Source organism: Lolium rigidum, chromosome 6, assembly GCF_022539505.1.
Source record: "Lolium rigidum isolate FL_2022 chromosome 6, APGP_CSIRO_Lrig_0.1, whole genome shotgun sequence".
Classification (NCBI taxonomy): Eukaryota; Viridiplantae; Streptophyta; class Magnoliopsida; order Poales; family Poaceae; genus Lolium; species Lolium rigidum.
In genome coordinates, this window is record NC_061513.1 from 337662279 (window position 1) to 337680472 (window position 18194).

Consider the following 18194-nt stretch of genomic DNA (forward strand, 5'->3'; position numbering starts at 1 on the left):
TGCACCATCTCTTATGTATATAAATTTCTCTAAGTGGACAATATCACGAAGACATTTGTCCACAAAGAAACATGCACACATAAGATAGGTACAAGAGAGATAGAGCAAGATATCCAAAACTAGCATGCTCAAGGACTTATCTCATTTTAAGAATCTAAACCAAATATAAGTAATGAGATAACCCACTCCCAAAGAAAGCAAGGTTCTAAGTAAACCAAACCCTCAACACTTTTCATAATGGCACAAAAGTACCGAAAAGGAAAGGTTTGTCTTCCAAGGTCAAATTCTTGAAACACGGGAGTGTTCTAGTAAACATAGGAGAGCTCCCCCACAATTAGTGCACTATTTGGGATTTTGTATTTGAATACAAAATGCACAAATGCGGAATCTCTCTACCATTGTTTACTAAAACACTAACAAGGTTCAAGTGAAATAAGGAGATCCAAAAGAGGCAAGGAAGACATAAGGGAGTCAAACCCACAAGGACAAATTCTTGGCAAGAAATAAGCAATTGAGCACATGAGCCAAGTGTGAGGATGATCCGGAACAATACCACACAATTTATTACCAATTGTCAAAGGACAAGAGGTGTATAGGAAATATCCATATGGTAGTTTGTGAGTATGTCCAAGATCATCTTTACAACTAAGAAAGCAAATGGCAAAGTGGGATTTGTTTGAGCACACATGTCACATAGGAACAAGATAATCTATAATATCAACTCTATGTGACACTACCTCAAATGTTCACATTTTCTAGGTTTGTAAAATGCACGAGGCACGATACTCCCCCATAAAGTAATAAAGACATTTTTCGTGCAAGAGGCAAATAAGAACCAAATGAGACAATTAATGGACATTATAGGATTTTAATTCATCATGTCGCACATTTTAGGATTGTGAAACGCACTAAGCATATCACTCCCCCAAAATGGGATAGTCTATTAATTTCTCACATGACCAACAACTAAGATATGAACAAGATGCAATAGGCTCAACAAAGAACAATTGTACATGATGTGCCACCCAACATAAATAAGAAGCAAGATAAGCAAGTAGGGAGCACAACATACACAATCACATGCAAGGTACAAAACCAACACATGTAAAAGGGGAGCGAGTAACTTTTCAATGTAAAGGAGTTGAGGACTCGTTAACGCAAGGAGGTGCATGGGTAAAGGATGAAAGGAATACAACTTGACTTGAGGAAGTGAGAATGATGAAGATCCCCTAAGTCTTCATGAGCTAGTCAAGCCTCCATGCCCTCCACTTGTACCTATTGATCAAGTTTTGGCTTGTTGGTCCCCAAAAAAGTTGGGTCCTAAGAAGTTAGTCACAATAGGTTTGGCCACCCAAATGGTTCTTTTTTGCGAAACCACTTTGAGTGCCAACATATTTGGCAAACACATCGCCAACCTTATCCCTATGTAGAGAGTAAGCACCATGGATCAAGATAGGGTTGGATGAGTTACCACTAGTGCAAAAGGAGGAGATGTGGCCCTTCTCACGGCATATGTAGCATCTTCTTCTCCTCCCCTTCTTCTCACTTGATTTCTCCGCAACGGGAGCCTTGGCTTGATCCTTCTCGGGTAGCGGCCCTTCTTCAAGTTGAGGTAGACCTTGAGCTTGGACTTGAGGTAGACCATGAGGTCCGTCCGCTTCCCTTGTTTCTTCACGCCAAGTGGCTTCTTCTTCAAGGGGCACAATCTAACATGATGCCCTTCAATCTTGCACTTGAAGCACACAATCTTGGCGGGGTCCTTCACATGCCCTTGGCCCTTCTTCCGCTTGTGCGAGGTGGACTTGTTCTTGTTGTTGGAGTTGAATCCAAGTCCACTCTTGTCATTGGGGAATTGCTTCCCCTCATGACCCTTTACCAAGTCCTTCTTCAAAGAAGAGACTTGGGTCTCGAGCTCTTCGATTTCCCCTACATGGTTAGTAACAACACAAGTACTAGAGGAAGTGGAAGCTTTATTGTTAGAGCAACAAGGCAAGGTGTGTAATTCACCACAAGATATAGCAATAGCATGGGTGGGTGAATTACTAGCACTAGCACATGGAATTGTAGAACAAGGCATAGAAGGTAGTTCACCACAAGATAAGTCAATAGCATGAGTGGGTGAACTAGAAGCACTAGCACATGACAAAGTAGCATTTTGAGAGGTAGTGCTAGTACTCACATGAGGCTCACAAGATTTTACCTTTGACATGATAGCCTCATGGGCTAACTTTAGCAAATTATGAGAGACTAGAAGATCATCATGGGAGCTAGAAAGCTTTCCATAGTTTTCTTCCAATTTCTCATAATTGCTTGTTAGCAAAGCAAGTTGAGCCCTTAGCTAAACATTCTCCTTCAAGATGGAAGCTTCACAAGAGGTAGAGTTAGTAGCACAAGCATTATCAATTATAGAACAAGGAGAAGGCAACTTAGCAAGCTCTATTTGGTTGAGGGCCTTAAATTGCTCAAGTGACTTGGTGAGTTTGATGAGCTCACTCTCCATGGTCCTAGAACCATTTTTGAGAAGCTCAAAATCCTCAAGGAGTTTATCATGAGCAATTACTAGCTCATCATTTTTAATTTGAAAATCATGTGCCACCTCTAAAGCTCTATCACGAGATTCCTTTACCCTAAGTATCTTTAGAGCAAAGTTCTCTTCAAGAGTTTCATTGGTTGTTTGTTGTTCTTTAAGAGCTTCTTTAAAAGTTGCAATCTCAATTGCATCCTCGCGCTCATACTCTTCCTTTTTCTCAATAAGTTTTGTGCTCTTAATGGCAAAATCAAAGATTTTCATGAAGTTAGAGCGAACAAATTTCTTCTTAGGAAGAGCATGATAAACCGACTCTCCCCACTTGTTTAAGGAAGCAACATTAAATCCTTCCATATCATCATCCTCATCATCACTAGATAGATAGGGTTCCAAGGGAGGAGATACCTTAGAAGCCTTAGCCATAAGACAAATGTAGGAACCGTGCGACGATGAAGAAGATGAACTACTTGAAGCTCCATCCAAGATCTTGTCTTGGCCCATAGTATCTTTGGTTTCCTCTACATTGTTAGTCACACAAATACTAGAGGAAAGCAAAGTATCTTCATTATGGCAACAAGACAAGAGAAGCATATCATCATGGGATGAAGATATGCAAGGACTATCAACACTAGCATGTAAATCATTTATAGTGCTACAAGTGTTAAAGTCCAAAGATGAGACATTGCAATGGGATAGAGATGAAGAATCATCAAGAGAGCGCTCACCATCAACAATGCAATGTTCATCACCACTCACCATACCATTACCTTGTGTCTTACCACACGTTGGTGAAGTGGAAGGAGCGTGATCATCCTCAATGGTCTTGGATCCACCATATGTATCTCGAAGCTTTATCCAAATCTCATGAGCACTCCGGAAAGGCGCAATGGAGGAAATCACTACATGACTCACAACACGGCAAAGGACTTTAGTAGCTTGAGCATCTAGATAAGAGTTTTTCTTCTCCTCAAAAGTTGGATTTTGTGGATCCTTAGGAGGAGAAAAACCCATATCAAGAATTCGCTCCACATGTGGGTGCATGTCCCTAAAATAATCAAGCATGTAGAATTTCCAAGCATCATAATTAGTGCCATCAAATGTAAAGGAGGAAATGTGCACTAATTCTCTAGCCGACGTCATACTCTCTAGGCGGTGAAGCCCAACAAGATAAGAGAGCCCTAGCTCTGATACCAATTGAATGTACTAGGACGTCGCCTAGAGGGGGGGGTGAATAGGCGGTGTATAAAAACTTCTACTTGAGAGCTAAACTAGGCGGAATAAAACTACTCATGTGTTTACTAGTTTAGCTCAAGACCTATCAACTAGGGGTTTGCCTAAGTGCTCCCACAACCTATGCTAGCATGATGAGCAACAAGGTAATAAAAAGATAGGCATAGCATCAAGCATGATAGATATCACAATGTAAAGCGCATAGGTAAAGGAGCTCGGGTTGAGAAGTAACCGGTGCACGAGGAGACGATGATGTATCCCGAAGTTCACACCCAAGGGTGCTACGTCTCCGTTGGAGCGGTGTGGAGGCACGAGGCACTCCAAGAAGCCAACTAGGGCCACCGTATTCTCCTCGAGCCTTTCCACCAAAGGAAAGCCTCGATCCACTAAGGGACCCTTGAGGGTGGTCACCGAACCCGTACAAGCTTGGGCAAACACCCAAGTATCAACCTCCAGGCAACTCCACAACACGGAGGCACTCAAGTACACGGCCACAAGAGGCAACGCACACCACCAAGGAAACACACTCCACCTAGGATGCTAATGCGCCACAAGAGGCTAACACACTCCACCAAGGAAACCAACTCCACCAAGGATGCAATGCGCCACAAGAGGCTAACACACTCCACCAAGGAAACCAACTCCACCAAGGATGCGATGCGCCACAAGAGGCAAGATGGCCACTAAGGCAAGAACACCACTAAGGAGGAACACACACACCCTACGAGATCAAAACCCCGGAGAGAGCACAACCGATGCACCTAATGCAATGGCTAAGAACACCACTAGGATGCCCAAGTTCTTCTCTCCCAAATTCCAACAAAGCTAGAAGAAGCTATTGGGGGAATAAGGGAGGAAGAACAAAGTGAGGAGAAACACCAAGAAACTCCAAGATCTAGATGTAGCAAGATCCTCTCACTTAGAGGAGGATTCAATTGGTGAAGCTCTAGATCTAGATCTCCTCTCTCCTTTCCCCCAAAAATATGCAACAAATAGTGGGGGGATCAAGAGGAGGAAGAAAGAACCCAAGGTCAACAATGGAGGAGAGAGAGTGGAGGTGCAGGGTTAGTTTGGGCGGAGGTGGAAGAGAGGTATAAATAGGGGCTGCAGAATATAGCTGTTGGGGCTGAGAAAACGGTCAGATCCGCGCCCAAAGCGGTACTAGCGCTTGTCGGAGCGGTACTACCGCTTGCGCGCGAACTGTGCAGAAAACAAATCTGAATCGGGCCAAACCGGTAGTACCGCTGTCTGGGGCGGTACTACCGCTTGTGCTGAGAAAAATGCATCTGAGAAAGAAGCAAAGAGAGAGAGAGGGCAGTGCAGCAGGTAGGCAGAGCAGAGCAGCGTGGCAGTGGCGCGCGCAGCAAGCAGCAGGGACCAGGCGGCAGCGCATGCAGCAGCGCAGCATGCAAGGCGCGCGTGTGAACGCTGCTCTCCCACGCGGGATCGAGCAGGCGTTGACCACAGCGAGCGGCGGGGGCTTGCGGGCGAGCGAGCAGAGAAGCGCGCGCGTGTGGGAGCAGCACGGGCCACGAGGCGGTCAACGCGCGGCGTCGGTGCGAGCGGGAGGCGTGGCGAGCGAGGCTAACGGGGCAAGCGCGGGAGCGGCCCAAGGCAGAGAATGCAGCAGCAGCGAGGCGACTTTGCTACCTGGGCCAAAGCGGCAGTACCGGGCTGGGTACCGGCCTAGTACCGTAACCGAGTTACGGTACTACCGGCCTGGTACCGGCCTGGTACCGCTGTGTGTCCAGTAAGCAAAAACCGCTCGGGCGGTACTTGGGCCGGTATCACCAGCGGTAGTACCGCCCGGCCCAAAACGCTTTTTCTTTTTGTTTTTCAAATATGATGCACTCTAAAAATCATATCTTGAGCTAGGAAACTCGGAATGACATGAAACCAATTTTGTTGGAAAGAGGGCGACAAGAGCTACATCTTTCCAAGGTGAAATCACGCAAATGAGTGAGTGATGATTTTCTCATGGTCATAGAGGTGTAACCTCTCAATACTGTATATCGCGAAAATCATCAACTCTCGCATATGCAACATGCGATGCAACCGAAATCCATTTCATGCAAAAGAACCAAGAAGAACCAAGAACACGATGCAATGCATGCAAGGTTTGAGCTCTCTCCGATGATACGACCCACTATCCTATCGAGCACAAACCAAGTCCTTGCGCGTTCTTCTCGAGTCGGCAAGCTCCGTCTTCACTCTTCATGATTATACATGCCACCGTCTTCCTTCAACATACACACGCCACCGTCTTCATTCCTCTTCAACGCCGTCTTCTCTCTTCATCTTCTACGCCGTCTTCTCTCTTCATCTTCAACACCGTCTTTGTCTCTCTTCGACACCATCTTCATCACTGTACACCGTCTTCTCCATCTTACAACCTTGAGTCCAACACATAGCTATGGACTTTACCTAAGATCGATTCTCAATGCAACCGTTAGTCCATAGGGATTGTCATCAATTACCAAAACCACACATGGGGTAATGGACATGTTCTTACACCTGTATATAAAACAATTTTTTGGATACAAAGGCAAACTTTATGTGCCTCTGAGATATTGTGGGAAATTGTTGGAATTTGTACTAATATAAGCCCAACCTATTTAACTTAGTCTATAATTTCTTAAAATCCCAAAGCCCAGTTGACCCATTCATGTATGGCAAGAGGTGGGCTAAAAATTTAGTCCCAAATTACTAGTTTAGAGATATTTGGATCTTTAATAAGGGGCTATTCTAGTTGTTTTATGAGTATGTGAGATGGATCTCCTACATGTGCGCTCCTCCTCCTCCGTCGCCCGTTTCGCGACGCCTCGTCATGTTGCACTGCGGGTTGCGGGAATGAGCCTCGAGCCGACACTTTGTTTTGTCACACATGACTGGAATATGCGCGGTTACACTTAAGCTGAAACGTTTTGCCGTAGTGGGAAATGAATACGAATGTTGTTCGGTTTGTACCGCTGCCTCTTCGTTTCGTCTTCTGTCGCTGCCTATTCGCCTCTCTCTTTTTGTACCTATAAATGATGAGCGGTTTCATACCTTGATATGCCACTTATTTCCTTCCAATTGCACATGAAAACTTGTGTTAGTTTCCATGTTTAGCCCCGTAATGCTGAGATGATATCAAAATCTTCCCTCTCACCAAATAATATGATGGGCATTTGTGCAAATTTCAAACAGTTGGTCGAACGAAGGTTGGCCTAAAATCTGGGAAAAAAGCTTCGCTGGTTTTTATAAAATAATACCCCCTCCATTCCTAAATATAAGCCATATAGTGTTTTGAGAAAAATTCCAGAATATAAGGTTTACTACATTGCCCCACTTGTATGGAAAATATTTTTAGTGATTTGATTATGTTTTCTTAGCTTATGCAAAGTCCTATATTAGTTCACGTTAATTGCCTAGGGTTAATCGCAACCAAACATGGTGTATTTTTTTTCCTAAATGTGTGTTTCTTAATTTCCGTGCCAAAAACTATATGACTTATATTTAGGACCGGAGGGAGTAGCATTTATGATTATATTAAATATTAGAATCTGCTAGTATTATTATTTTCATTTTTTTTCGAGAGTACGCTTACGCGTATTCTACTAAACTTTACAGTGCAAGCCAAATCAAGATTCACTTTCTACAAGTTAGAGAAAACACCACATAAAATTAAAATACAACATCCAAGCATAATTTTGTAAGTTGCTCAAAACATGAGATAATCAGGTTACTCCATCAAACTGTTAGAAACTATGAATAATATCTTGAAGTACACATTTCTCCTATAAATGTTGAAACACTACCCTCTCAACCAGGCCATCTGAAAGGGGCAAAACAATCTTGTCCACACGTTTGACAATGTACAGTAAAATCTTTCCCCCACTTTTCATCTCAGCCGTTCGTTGCAGTAGCTTTTCTTTTACCTGCCGTTGCAGTAAAAATGGTCTATGACGCTTGGGCCCATTTTTGTGCGGGACCGGCAGCAAGAGACAGTGGCTGGCGCTCATCCCGGTCGCTCGTTTCAGTCGTGGTTACGTGAAGCGGTGAAAACCCTAGATCGGGATTGGCCTCTCCTCCCCCAATCGGCCAATCCCCGATTCTTCTCTCCTCTCCAATGAAACGCCTACTCGGTAGCACATCTGGAGGAAACGCGGGAGCCCCGATGGTGGCAGCGACCGGATTGGAACGGACCAGTAGCGAGGAGGGCTGGAATGGGGGCGGCGGCGGCTCATCTGGGCGAGCAGGGCAGGAACGGGACGGCGGCGCCTCATCTCTTTTCTCTCTCGAGATCTTGCAAAGGATTCCTCCCGCATGAGCAGCCACGTCGGCTGGAGGTGAGGCGGGTGCGACCGGAGACGGGCTGGCGCGGGGCGGTTCGGCGGCGGCGGCGACGAGCGTGGCCGGAGACGGCCCGGCACGGGCGGATCCACGGAGGCGGTGACCCGAGGCGACGGGTGCGGCCGGAGGGGGACTGGCACGGGGCAGCCACCTCAGGTGAAGAACCGGTGGGAGGCATCGAGATCCGCGGCGGCCCACTGTTGGCTCCTCTCCCAGGTCGGCTCCGTCAAGGTCTGGATCTCCCCTTTCTCTCTCTCCCTCCTCTCTGTTTTCAACGGCGCACGGGAGAGAAGCAAATGGCTGGCTCCACGGCCATGGTGGCCAGGATGTGGTTGAGCGGGAGCCTTGGGTTGCGGAGATGGAGGAGTTGGCAGAGCTGGTCACATAGGCAAATGTTTCTTGTCTGTACCTTACTAGGATAGGGACAATCTTCAGACTGCTTGTTATCTTAATATACAATCTACGATAAGGGCACTATATTTTGACTACTTCGTGGAACATATTATCCCTGAGATGATTTTGCTTTAGTCCTATGGAGTATTTATTTTCTGGAGTTATGATACGATGCATTATAGGTTTGTGGCATAGAGTCAGTCCATCACATTTTTGTTCGGCTGTCAAGAGGATGAAATGCCAGAACTCGATATTTAGGAAGGTTTTGGTTGTGCAAATGTCTGTACGAGGATGTTTAAATGTCTATAAAAATAATATTTTGTGTATCTGCAAGCATTTTGATATATGTAATTCAGGACATTTATTGAGAGTTTGCTACTAAAGATTAATTACGATCCCATGGAGCATTTAGTTTCTGGAGTTATGACACACCGCATTATAGGTTTGTGGCATATAGCCTGCCCATCACAAATTTGTTCGGATGTCAAGAAGATGAAATGTGAGAACTGAATATTTATTAAGGTTTGTGTCTGAAAGTAGTTACATAGGTTGGGTGGTAGAAGTAAAACAAATAGCCAAATTTGATCTTATGGAGTGAAAATTTATATGTTTTTTGTGCTCGGACAAAGCGCAACTAAGATAGTCCTTTAGGTGATCTGGAACAAATATCTGTGTAGTTCAGTTTGCACCTTAAGCTTTGCTGTTGGTCTCATTATCAGGCAATGAGTTATGTGCAGTTGGATACATATAGAATGTACTTATTGTCATTTAGTAGCATGGTCACTACCTATTGTGCACCTTGCCAACTTCAAATTCGATATTTCTGATGTTTCTGCTTTTGCTGCATTTATGAGCAAAACTTGGGAAGCAGCTTCAGGGGTTTGATCCTTTCCAAATGTGCATTTAGTTCGGTGTGACTTGTTTAAGAAAAATTTGGAAGTTATGTACTCCTTACGATACATATTAAGTGTCGCTGATTTATTACAACAACTTTGTACTAAATCAGCGACACTTATTAGGCATGTTCAATTTAATCTTCAGTTTCCAATATTCCTGAATTAATTATCAAGAGTTGCATAACATGGTTTTTCTGTGGATAACATTATGGTGATTATTTATTTCTCCCAGATATTTGCTCTGCATGTTACTGGATCACTTAATACTGTCCTATCAACAGAACATCGACACGAGATTTGTCGCTATATTTACAACCATCAGCCATGCCGATCAATTCCAGTTACCTTCTGTTAAATGCTGATTGCTATTTGATGGTACAGAGAAACATGACAATTTGTATGTAATGTTATCCATGTAGAATGAAGATGGTGGTTGGGGCACGCAAGTGTTGGGGCCTAGCACCATGTTTGGATCATGCTTAAACTATGTTACCTTGAGGCTTCTTCACCAGGTTGACAATGATGCCTTGACAAGGGGCCGTGCTTGGATAATATCACGTGGAAGTGCAGCTGCAATACCACAGTGGGGTAAGATATCTGCTATCATTGATGATGTGTAAACAGGAAAGTTTTGCACTCAAATGATATTGCTTGTAATTTCCACAAAATATATTCCTTGAACTTTAGCTAGCATATTTATTTTTCTTAATGTGTGTAGTGGTGGGTTAATTTGCATATGCACATTACTGTGTACAGCTTCTCGGCTTCTCCTATGTCATTTGGAAGGCATGTCCATTTTGAAGTCCACATGCTCTGATACATGGTGAAAAAATATATATGGAGCTAGGCCAAAATTCTTATATTGCTGTGTTTTATACTGCATTCCACATGCTCTCGTTCCTGACGAGAATATATATGGAGCTAGGCCAAGATTCAGGTACATGCTGTCTAGGTACTGCTCTCATTCCACATGCTGTCTAGGTACTGAGTTTATAGCGCTAGAAGCATTCTTGTTCTAGATTTTGACTTGTATTGTTCATTTCTTTGTTTTTTACTGCCTTCGTAGCTGAAGGATTACCGAGACTGTTTGGACTGAAGTCTGAATATGTACCATTTCTTTCGTCTGAGAGAAATAACATATTGATTAATTGGCTAAACCTTGAGATAGGAGATTTCCAACGAGGAAAATTGAAGTATTTTTGGTGTTATCACTGATCTGCAAAGACGGTGCCAACTCTATGACAATAAGGTGCTCCGTCTGCTAATGGAGTATTATATAACAATCAAACTTGGTTTTGGTTGTTGCTCCTATGGATAAACAAATGAATAGTGTTTATTTGCGTTTAAGGCAATTACCGAATGGGAAGTAGATGTATGTTGTTCGTGCATAGGCTTGTGATTCAATGTCTCACAGTTTGGGTAGATCAATTATTTTCTCTTGTTCATTGTATGTTTGATTGAAGTTACTTAAGTTGCTTCATGGTTTATGGATAAGAAATGATTTGCAAAAAATTTAACTTGTTGAGTGAATTTGGACCATATGCTGAAGAACCATTTCAAAGAAATACCCATGCTGTTATGAACAGGTTCTAAAAACAGCCGTGGTGAAAAGTGTAGTTACATAGGTAGCTTTCCACTATTTATAGTTTTCTTGGTTATAATCCATTCTCAAATTAAGTTTCTGTAACTGAATATGTTCATTTGCAGTCACTGAGGGTGTATGACTGCAAGTTGCACATTGGTCCTTGCACTACAAGGGGGATGTATGCCATTACTCCAGGCTGGGATTGTCGCATGAAAGTAAGTCTTATTCCCTTGTCACTCCTCTTGTGCTAGGTCATTCTTGTGGTGGCGCTGGACCGGAGGTGGAGGAGCAGCGAGGGACGACGCTGGGCCGGAGGAGGAGGAGAAGCGAGGGCGGAGCTAGGCCGCAGGTGGAGGAGCAGCGAGCGGCTCTTGGGGTGGCGTTGGGTGAAGGAGGTGTTGGGCACAGGCCGACCAGTGCTGGCCGCCCTCCCTCGGCCATGCCCTCGCCCATCGCTGTCCTGGTCGCCTCTTCCCCAACCCTATTCTATAAGCAGAGCAAGTTCCCCCCCAAGCAGCTTGCTTTACTCATCAAAAAACAAGTACTCAAATTGATTTTAGATCAAGCTTGAGCAGTTTGTCCCCAAATTAAAAATTTACTGTTGAAATGTAGTCAAGCCAGACCTTTTGTGATTCCAAAGGAGTAGTCTGTTGTGGGTCAAAATAATTGGTATTTTTGCTTTGATCAGTTTCATTGCAGTCAAAATAATTGATATTTTTTTGGTGGTAATATGGATGCACTTGCTGTTGCTGGTATTGCCTAATAATACGACTAATCATGCACATGTCATGTTCATCTGATATTATGTCTTTCATTTATATATCTTTGATTTGACCCTCCATCTTTCAACAACTTTCTTATGGAATACTAAACCAAACTCAGTTTACTTTGATGCTAATATATTTAGCTCTTTGTTCCATTGCAGGAGATTATCAGCTCACTTTTTGTTTACAGGAAAATTTATTGAGACTCAAGATTCAACACAAACTGAAGGCTCCGAGATTTATGAAGCATATGTCTAATAAATGAACCAATATTTTTTTGTTTATGCTTTTTGGTGCTTAGTTCCTACTTAGTAATTCCTTATGACTTAGGAACATTTTGAGAGAACTGAGTTGCTGAATACTAAGGTATATAGTCGTTTCCCCCACTCCTGTTCCTATGTATTTTTGTTCATCCTATAAATTGTGGTAAAGCATAGCTTTTCCACTCTCAAGTAGGTCCCATGATGTCATAAAGAACGTATGTCCTACTTTTCTAATGTCCACCTAATTTGAATTGGCAAGAAAAAGTACCGCCTTTTTTATTTTTAGAGGATAAAGAAATGGTTGTGGCTGTTTATTAATCTCCAGAGAAGCATAATGGTGCAGTTCATTTTAATATACACTTGCACACCGAGTTGCAGCCTCTGTTCGGTTACCCCGTGCTGATGTCCAGTTCAGTCCACCTCACCGTTTAGTTGAGCTTCAGCTAAAGAATTTGTCACATGAACCTGCACCAATACGATGGTAGATTGGCGCGTTCTCCCTTGCCATCATCATCTCTAGCTAAGTTTTGGTGTTTGCTCATATTCAGGTTCTCTATTTATGCTATACTTATTTGAAATTTATTCGATTCATTTCGTTTATTACCTGAACTCTGTTTGTGCTGATACTAATCCAAGTAAGTGTGTTATCATCTTTCATATTTTAGTTTTTCCTTTATTGTAAACTTGCTACCGCCTTATCAATGCAGCAGCGGATTTTCCGCTCTCATAATGTGATGTGCTCATAATCCTTCATGACGTATTAACCACGATTTCTTCTAGAAAACTTCATCTTCGTAGTTATTGTTTAATCCATAGTTTTCTTTATATTTCTTGTTCAGTACCTGTAACTTCTTTCCAAGACTTTGTCTCACTGAATTGCAGGTTAGGTTTATTAATTTCTGCTATTACATGTTTAAGTTCTGAACTCTTCTAACTTTTTTCCATGAAGGGGAAAGTCCGCTGCTCTACCAAGTTGTACCAACTGATGTGAAGATGTGATAGAGTTTGGAACATATTATTTACTTATTATGGCAGCAAAGGCCAAGCTCCAATGCCACATGGAGGTGCAAACGGTGAGTATCATCTTAAGAATTCCTGTGTGTTCTGATGTAGGTTGTTCAAGTAAGGATACTCATGCGCTGTTTCTTTATACAAAGAGTGTGGACGTTTTGTTTCCAATATATCCATCCAGGAAGAAAATATAATGAACCTCATATATATGAGAAAGAGTGGAAAATGTTTTTTGGTAGGTTAGAGACTAATGCATTAAAATCAAGGAATAGTTAACAAACCTTGTGCCAGAAGGTTGAGAAAACAAATGTATTGGTTACCTGATTAGCTCTTTGAAGAATTGTTTCTGTTCACTATTTGTGGAAACTGCATGGTGCTACTTTAATTTAGATTACAATTTACTGCATTTACAGCAGCTGACATTACCATTTCTTTCTATAAAGGAAGCTGCAATACCAGGGTGGTGGAGGCACCTGAGGGGGGCAAATTCATCGTGAGCGTTGATTCGTCATGCGACCAGTAAATTCCCTCCTGTTTTTCACCCTAGCCATTGGATCTGTAAATATTTTTTGCATTTTCTCAGCTTCCCATGATTCTATCATAGATGGGACCTTGTACGTGCGGGGGCTGCCGGTCGGAGGCAGTCACACAGGCTCGTTCGCATCACCCTCCTTCTGTGAGGCAGTGAAAACCTAGATCGAGGCAGCTCCCCAATCCCCGCCTCCTCTCCTGTACTCCAATCATTCATCTCCTTCCTCCTCCAATCCGCGCCGCATCATGTCCTCCCAAACAGGGCGTGGCCGACGTGAGCGAGGACGGAGCGAGGGTGCCGCCGCCATGCATCGGGAGAGCGGCCGTGGGGCGCTGCTGCGTGGAGCGCTGGGAGGAGACGGTCGGCGGGGGCCGTGTCAGCCGCCGCCTCGGGTCGACGCCGCTGACGCGGCTCCTCCACGCCATGGCCGACCACCCCCTGCGCCGCGTCCTGTCCTCGGCGTCGTCCGACAATGCTATGGAACGCGTCTTCTCCAAGTCGAGTCCCCACCGCCAGCGCCCAGGGTGACGCGGATGCAGGGCAGGACAGGCAGGATCTCATCATGCCGGTATTGTACTTCCTACCAAATTATTGTGTTCCCCTATCAGTGTTTATTTTCATTCCTACTATGCTATACATGTATTACTTTATGGTGTTGCCTCTGAACACAATTTATCTTAAATGTCACTTGGAGAGACCACCAAAATTTCTTATTTCATGTTTTTGGTACAGTTCTTATTATGATGAGGGTAGCAATAGGTTGCAATATAGGTTGGAGGCTATAAATCAGGCATATGATTCCTTTTTCTTCTGGTATGATCCAAAATGTATAAATAACATGAATAGAGAAACTGACCACTTACGGTCTATTTGAGAATGTACGATGCACCTCTTCTTCCATTTATCCAAATTCTTTGGCTTGCACATATTGGTAGAATAGATTAATCATAGTTACAAATAGGGCAGAGAAAGCTGGTACATACGCAACTTGGTTTTATGTGATTACTATTTCTTATAATTAACTTAGGTGTCTAAGGCTTCTAATGGTAGCACAACAGCACTCAGTTTTTTTAAGCGGCACATAATATGTTGCCGGTCACGTTAATTGGGAAGCGAGATTTGTCGTTGTGTTTTTCATGCATGGTTGACAGAAAGATTGACACTTCATCTACTGAGGGCGTTTAAAAACTCCGTTTTGTTGGCAGCAAGAGTCATGGAATTTTAATAAATTGATATTTTATTATCTACTTTTGTAGAAAGATTGATACTGCGTAGGCACTTGAAGTAAAAGTCACATATTTCATGTTTTACTCTTGTCCATTTATAGAAAAAATATAAATTTTTTGTATGCATAAATTTACTTATTTAGTACTTAGGTTTCTCCTTGTGGTTTCTTATTTTATGTTTTACTCATGTTTTATCAATCGGGTAAAGAATCTTACTATTTGAGGTTTGTCATTCATGCCAGGTGAACGCAAACACCATTCTTACATCATAAAGGGCAGTTAGGTGCTCTGGTGTCTTGATAAGCTATGGGGATCCCAAAGATGAAAACTTGATCCTAGGGATCTCAAAAGAAGGTGAGTTCCTACGATAGAAATACGTAAATAAATGTGATTTTGAGGGTGCTTACACATGTGATTTACTCCTAATCATAGTTAAGAAAGGCAATGATGCAAGTCATATTGTAACACCATTAGATCTTAGTACTGTAATTTTGAGAAATATATTTGCAAGCATGTTGTTGAACCCCCGATGGATACATTATACATTAATGTATGACCAGGCATTCACATATATGCTCCTTTTTTTTTGGAATGGTCATGAATGAAAAGGTGGCTCAAATTTTTGATGGATATTTCCCCCTTGCTTTTTTTACCTGTAACCCTATTTTTGGTCAATATAAATATATTGGAAGTTACAGTCTTAGTGGCCTGATTGCAGGTCTAATATCTTGTGTGAACAAATAAGTCAGATGATTTCTTTGTTTGTGTAATTCCATTTTCTCATGGCGTCTCCCATTCAAAAGGTAACTAGCATTGAATCTTTACATTGTTTGACCAAATTGAGAAGAGAACTTGGACTAATAGCTTTCATGTATATGCGTATTTTGTATATGTATTTTTTTGCCTTCATTTCCTTTCTGTTAAAACATGTTGTTCTGGGTAAACTTAGGAAAACTATATAGCTTTAGTGGATATAGCATTCAGAACTTCACCACTTATCTTGGATTTCTAAATCTTTTCAGAGGACATGTTTTTGAAAAATATGCATGCTTTTGTCATAGAATTTGTGAGCAATTTAGGTATATATGTTGATCATACTGTTACTAGACTTTCTTGTCATGTTGTCGATTCTCTTGCAGATCTAGCTATGATGTTGCTGTCAAGGGCCCAAAGAAGTAGTGAATCGGAGGTATGATATGGGGCATCTAATATTTTATCCAGTGATAACATGGTTTATCACTATTAGTTATGTTTTGATTGTGTGATATTCATATGCCCAGGGACAAGAGGGGAGGATGTTGTTAACACAGAGAAAACAAAGAGGAATATCAATTTCGGACGAAGCTTCATCGCCACTGTCCCTCGCTTCTTGCCGTCTTCCACCACCAGTGTCCAGTGTGATATTCACCGGCCATGCTGCAACGACATCCGCGGGCTCACCATTTTCCTGCTCTAGCCCCTTGCTCACTGTCCATGACGGCCTTCAATGGTAGAGTCATTATGGATAGAAAGGAGCGAACGGTTGGGCATCAGAGTGTATGACGTGCCTCACGACTCTCGGTGACTATCGTCTCTGTCGCTTGCTCTTCATCCAACTTCCTTGAGCCACAAAGGGGTGTCGACTATCGAGTGAGCAGAAACAACAAACGGAGCAGAGTGCATGTAATTGCTTCTGTTCCTTTCTCATTTTTTCGCAGGATTTCACTTCCTTATTGTTTTCCAAATTATGTAGATCCTACTAATTATAGTCCCTCATGTAGATATATTTTATCATGCATTTGTTAATAATCTCTTCACAGACAATTCACACTTTTAGACACTGCTTCGTATCTTTTGTTGTGTTCTCTTTAGGTATCTATGCAGAATTATTCTTTGCAGCTTTGTCACTTGTGGTGGTGTTGAGGCAATTCTCTGTCGCCAGGTTTCTTTTCTCAATGAGGTAAACATTTATTGTTTCCTCTATACTGTTTTAGCCAGTCAAATCAGGATAACCTGGCCACGTACATCCTATGTTTAGTTTGACCAGTCCTCACTGCTTGCTTTTTATTGTGATCTCTTTTCTCTTTTTGGCTTAGTGAAAATGTTTTCCTGTAGCAGATAACTTGTGCTGAAGTCGAGGGATGATACATATATTGTGCAGATGTTTTAGTACCTATACAAGAGTACCCTACTTATATATTGTTAACTATCGGCGGACTGATATTGATATTACATTTATGAACTAAATGCAATTTTTTGTCGTTCTGTACATTGAATACATCTTTCTTCCCTATAGAATATGTGAAATGAAACATTATTTACATATTTTATCCAAGTATATGTTTGTGTTTATGAAATTTACCATGGTCACCATGAGAGTGAGTAGTGGGCCATATTGTAATCGATGGACATATATATAGCAGCGTGAGAAACACAAACAATTATTTCACTAAGTCAATACCTCATTCGCCATAATGTGATCACATGGCTTGAGTAATGTCTTGCTTTTGCCATTTGCGTCGGGGCGCAACTGGTCATCTATGGCATGTGTGTTCTATTTTATCAGCTGTATATTTGATTGTAGTTCTTTTTGTATTTGTTTGATAGGCTTAATATCGGAGGAACTGACGGTAATGATGTATAGTGATCTTGGTATGCAAGTATAATCATGGTTTTAAAGGCGCCAAGGCGTTGCAAGGCGACGCCTTTGAGGCTGCCTTGCTGGAAGCAAAGCATCAGCTAGGTAGGATGAGCGAGAGGCAAGCGAGAGGCAAAGCGGTGCAAGACGAAGTGCATCACACACACACACCAGACACCACCAAGGCACCAAGAGAAGCTGTCATGGAAGCTGTACATTGTTTCCCCTCCGGGAGAGGGATGGACCAGTGGGAGGAGTCGCCAGAAGCTTGGCCGGAGCTGGGGAGGCCGGCAGATGAAGGAGCAGCAGCAGATCTGGCCAGAGTTGGGGAGGTCGCGTGAGAGGAGCTCCTCCTCTCTCTCTTCCCTCTCTTTCCCCTACAGATGGTCCTCAATTTTCCTCCTAGCCCGCCATTTCTGTTTTCCCCTCCTGCCAGCCCAAAGTTTCCCGCGCACAGAACAGAGGCGTCCAGATTCTTGCAAGGTGGCGATTTCGCGCCTAGGCGACGCCTTTGGACGCCTCAGAGACGCCTTTGGAAGCCTTGGGCAGAAAACAAAGGTGACGACGACGACTTGCCTTCCTGGAATGTTCGGACGCTTAAGCGTCGCTTAGGCGACGCCTTTAAAACCATGAGTATGATCAGGCACTTGGTGTGGCCTGCGCACATTTGTTGTTTGATTCTTAGTGGGGATCCTGGTGTATTCTTATTGAAGGAAATGACACTACTTCGATTTTACTTATTGTATGCGTTGATTAGATGCAACAAATGCTGCTCAGGTGTTGTACATGTGTTATTTGTGCTAGAATTTTTTATT

General features: G+C 42.8%; 2 long non-coding RNA genes across 2 annotated transcripts; both read left to right on the forward strand.

The window, feature by feature from the left end:
- The first annotated feature begins 9414 nt into the window (after nt 1-9414).
- LOC124668192 lies at nt 9415-13833 on the forward strand. Its single transcript, XR_006991596.1, has 3 exons — nt 9415-13066; nt 13448-13523; nt 13609-13833. It is a non-coding gene; the product is annotated as an uncharacterized LOC124668192 (long non-coding RNA).
- Nucleotides 13834-13989: 156 nt separating this feature from the next.
- Nucleotides 13990-15594, forward strand: LOC124668194. Its single transcript, XR_006991597.1, has 3 exons — nt 13990-14104; nt 15005-15116; nt 15481-15594. It is a non-coding gene; the product is annotated as an uncharacterized LOC124668194 (long non-coding RNA).
- Nucleotides 15595-18194: the final 2600 nt, after the last annotated feature.